Source organism: Aethalodelphis obliquidens, unplaced genomic scaffold (assembly GCF_003676395.1).
Source record: "Aethalodelphis obliquidens isolate GAN/ISIS:26980383/991018 unplaced genomic scaffold, ASM367639v1 scaffold5, whole genome shotgun sequence".
Classification (NCBI taxonomy): domain Eukaryota; kingdom Metazoa; phylum Chordata; class Mammalia; order Artiodactyla; family Delphinidae; genus Aethalodelphis; species Aethalodelphis obliquidens.
In genome coordinates this window covers 9,481,419-9,486,549 of record NW_020837949.1, presented here as the reverse complement: position 1 = coordinate 9,486,549, position 5,131 = coordinate 9,481,419, and positions in this window count along the sequence as shown.

Here is a 5,131-nt window from a genome sequence, read left to right as displayed (position 1 = left end):
TTTCCTCTAGGTAAAGGTCAGTATTTGTAATGTACCATTGAGCGTAGAACTACAAGATATTTTATAAAAACGTTGTTGACTATTGTCAGATAAAATCAGTGAAGGCCAGTGGACATCTTGCAATCCAGATTTATGATTACTCATCATTATAATACATTGGTTCCTACAGCTTCTGGTTTCTATCGGCCCTGTCTTTCCTCTTCATTTGTATGAATTTTAATTGAAAAACATATTGCAACTGTTTTCTACTGATAGGATGACTAAATTAGGAGGATACTAAGTGATCATGCCCTGGAAAAAAAAATTATAATCTCTACAGTGAAATGCATCTGGAGCGTCTCATTCCCCGGATACTCAGATCTCTTCAGAACCCAGGTAGAGATAGACATTTATTCTGCAGGGCTCAATTTCTTTATTGTAAACTTTCCGTTGAATTTAACCATCAGAAGTGTGAGACGTGTATTGCTTTGACCAGCCTAAGAGAGGAGATAATTTATATTCTCCTGATTGCTAAGACATGTGACTGCTTCAGTCCAGGACTATTGATAACTTTACTTAGTTAAAAAAAAGTAAAAGGACTATTGTTGAAAAGAAATTAAACAACAAGAAATAGGAATACTATAACAATATAGTATTATATATTATATTATTTTTCCTATATTATTATATATAGGAAAAAATATGAGACGCAGATCCCAAATTCTAAGCGCTCAGAGAAATCAAACAGAACTATGTGGCTGTCCTATTCAAAGAGGATTCTTGTTCAGGGAAAGAAAATAACATCAAAATGTAAATATTGACCAAATGGTGATATTTGGAAGTCCTCAAAGGATCGCAGGCTAAGGAAATGCTAAACATTTGAGAATTTTTTTTAAATAAAAATAAATAAAGGAGACTTAGAAGGAACTGCAAAATCAGTAACAACAGCAGCAATAATAACGATGTTTCCATCCGATGGAATTTTTTTTTTTTATTCGCCTTCCACTATTTCTGCTTCACCAGAATTTTCTCACAATAATTTGAATTGATTGATATATAAGTAGCTTGGCTTCCCTAGCAACAACTTCCATTTATAAAATGTCATCAATACACAGATCCTGGATGGTTTTCTTCAATGTTTGCATAATGTTCTAATTACTTCAAAGACTAAAATGTTCTGGGCACATTTAGAAAATAGGAACCATGTGAACAAAGCTCTAACTGTATTATACAGTCAAATGGAGGAAGCCACAGAAAGACAGCACATGTCCAAGTATAAACCAGGAAGCGCGTCCATCCAGAAAGGGAGAAAATCAGGACTGTTTCAGCTTTCCCAGGAAAAACAATCCTGGAAATAGGGGAGGTTTGAGCTGGCTTCAAAAAAGGATACCATTTTTAATAAATCTTTGGATGAGGAAAGCAAAGAATGTCAAATGCTGGAAATTTGCCATGAGCAGATGGACAAAAAATGCTCACGTTTCCCTTTCATCAATCATTGGTCTCCTCCCAATTTTTCCTCTGCTTTTTACCCCAAATTCTCTCTCTCCCTCTCTCTCTTTCTTTCTCTCTCTCTCTTCCCCGACCCCTCCCTTCTTCCCTCTCTCCCTTTCTCTCTTCCCTCCTTGTCTCAAAATGTCATAATATGTATACTATTGTGTCTTTTATTTCCTCCTCTTCTATTACAGGGAAATTGCAGTTGCAACTTTCATGTAATTGCCTATGTATTAAAAATGATTAAAATGATCTTTACCTGAATATAATCTTCAATTGATTATTCATACCTGATATAGGATGATCGATTTAATTTAACATAAGTGGAAACTGAAAGATCTCTTTATTGAAAACAAGCAATGTAGCCTAATTCCGTCTGCTCATCACATTTTTTATTGCAAAATTCTTTCTCATTTGCTGAATGGCAAATTTAGAAGGCACTGAAGCACAGGCAAGTGCATAGCTTCTAGGGCCAGATTGGCTGGATTGATACCCAGGCTCTGTGACTTACTGAATATCACTGACCTTGAGCAGGTTAACTTGTCAGTGCCTCAGTCTGTTCTTCTGTGTAATGGGGATAATACGGTAGCTGTTGTAAAGATTAAAATGAGCTAATGTTTGCAAAGGTTTAGGATGGTTCCTGGCACTTAGGAAGTGCTATATATATCTGCTAAGTGATACATCAAAAACCTGATTAGCTTCATGGAATTTGGCTAGGTAGCAAACCAGCTTCTGAGCCGCCAACGTAGATATGATTAATTATGCTGAATTTCGGGTCTAAGGTGGAAACAGTGAAAAAATATGCTTGCTAATGAGAGCATATCGAGAGTCACATCACTGAAATGACGACCTTCATTCTGTCCTTCAAAAACTGTTGAAGTGGTGGTACATCTGAATAAAAAGAGTCACCTGGACAGCCATCTAATAAATGTTTTCTTCCTTTCCAATCACTTTAAATTAGAAAATAATTTAGAGATTAAAATAGGCAGAGAATCTGTTTGGGGGTTCTCATGTTTTAGAAAGGCATAACTGCAAGGAGAACACTTGAATGAAAACCCACTATCATGATGATGAGAAAGCAGCCAACCCCAGCAGGCATAACACTACATTAAACAAATATTTTATAACATTTTTTTGAATCAAAGGTCGTAGATAATATAACCTACTAAAACACACAATTTCCAGAAAAAAATCAATACAATGCTTTAACTCTAATATAAATGGAAACTATAAGAAAAATAATTTATAGTAAATTATATGCTATCTAATTACTATATATAAACTATATTAATACTCAAGCACAATGAGATTGGGAAACACCATGCAGTTTGCAGAACTCACTCCATTCAGTGTCCCCGTGGTTTTGTGACCCACACACGCAGGTGAGACAGGGATCCTATTAGTGGTGATGTATTAGTCCCCAAAGTTCCATTTTAAAAAGGTGTTTTTCTATTTAGAAATATATAGAAGAAATAGTTGATTGTTGAAGCTCTGAGAATGGTAAAACTTTTTGAAGGAAGAAACTTGATATTGACCTGTCTTGACAGATGACTCTCATGCAGTAAAGGGATACTAGACAGAACCAGGGTTCTACAATGTACTCTAGACACTGCAGATGGGTTAACTTCATTTCCATATTTCTACATTAGCAATCTCATGTAATGTATAATAACGGGCAGCTTCACTGAACACTTAACCAAATATGACATACTGCCGGAAAGGGAGTGGAGCTACTGCCCGTGGCTACCATGCCTGACTACTCAACTAAGTGACATAGCTTAGCTCTTGTTTCATTCAATTCTCATTCTTATACATCAAGAGAAATACGAAAGGTGGAAAAGAGGATTCAGACAAACTGTCTTTAGGACTCAGGATTGAACATTTGTAATTCTCCACCTTAACTGTGTCAGGTAGAAAACTGTTTCTCCCTGTGTTAGTTTGCTAGGGCTGCCATAACAAAGTACCACAGACTGGACAGCATGAACAAGAGAAATTCATTCTCTCACAGTCCTGAAGGCTAGAAGTCTGAGCTCAAGGAGTCCCTTTCTTGGATTGTAGATGGCCATCTTCTCCCTGTGTCATCCTCCTGTGATCTTTTCTCCAGATCTTTCTGTGTCCAAATTTCCTCTCCTTACAAGGAAACCAGTCATTATTGGATGAAGGCCCATCCTAAAGGTCTCATTTTAAGTTAATTATGTCTTTAAAAACCCTATCCCCAAATACAGTCACATTTTAAGGTACTGGTGGTTAGGGCTTCAATATATGAATTTTCAGGGGACACAATTCAGCCCATAACACTATCTACTTATGGTAGCTATAAATTATCATTAAGGACCATGATAAAATCTATCTAAGACACTGAATTAAAGTGCAAGTCGACAGCAATACTCCTGCGCTACCTAGAAAAGTCAAAGGCACTGTGCTGAGATAGGTGTGGTTCTATGCCTCTTCTTCCTCTGCAACCTGAATCCTGGCTCCCCAGCCCAGGAGTTACTTTCCTCTGGCATCAGTAGGCTGAGTCTGAAGGGATATATGTGTGTACCAGAGCATTCAGGGGGCCATCTCCCCTCCCCCTGGAGGCACACCCCCTATTTTTAAATTCATGCTAATGTCCACGTGGCATATAGGTAACACCCTTAACAGGCACTCAGGGAGACAGCTCCCCTCCAGCCCCAAGTGTGCACGAGGAGAGCACAAATTAGAAAACGCAGCTTCTTTGTTCACTCCTGAAACAAGGAAACATTAGCAGGTAGTAAAGAATGGTGGGAGTAAAAGCACATGAAAGTTAACTAAAAAGGGCTCATGAATGTTGCCCAGAAAAAATTTAATTCATTCTATCTCAATATTCAAAACTCTTGCTTTTCTTAATTTTTTTGAACACAAAAGCTTTTAGCTTTCTTCCTAGCCACTGGCCTCTCTGTCTCAGTCACTTCTGCTTTTTTCCTCCTGCACAGCTGAATTTCTAAATATTGGAGGGCTCAAAGACAATCCTTACTTTCCTTCCCTTCTCAATCTTCACATTCTTTTCAGGCACTTTTATATAATTTATTTCTACCCCTGATTTCTATCTTAAACTCCAGACCAGACATCTACCCACATACCGGACATCTACACTTGAATTTCTCAGAGGCATTACAAATTTTAATTATCTGAAAGAGAATAATTCATTTCATGCCAAATCTTCTTCTGCCCCAGTCCTCCTCGTTTTGGTAAATGGTATCGTTATGCATCCAGTTACTTAATAAAAAATTTAAAATATTAAACACATAAATGCATAAAAATAGCAGGCATACTTGATTTCCTTTTCTATTCATATATAATCCATTAATAGGTCCTATTGACCTTACTTCAAAATTGTACCCAAAATATCCATTTCTCTCCATCTCCATTAGAATTATAGCAGTTTAAACTACCATTATCTGGCCTGACTATGCTAATTGACGTCTCTCCTTCCTGTCCTGTCACCCTGTCTAGCTGGTCTATTTTGAAGACCTCATCAGCTACGCCTTTCCTTTTTGCTCAGTGGCCTCTAGTCCAACTAAGCTACCACATCACAATGGTACTAAATGTATTGTCACTTTACAGTCTTGCAAAACTATTCCCTTTGTGGGAGAAGAAGGAGAAGGAGAAGGAGAAGGAGAAGGAGAAGGAGAAGGAGAAG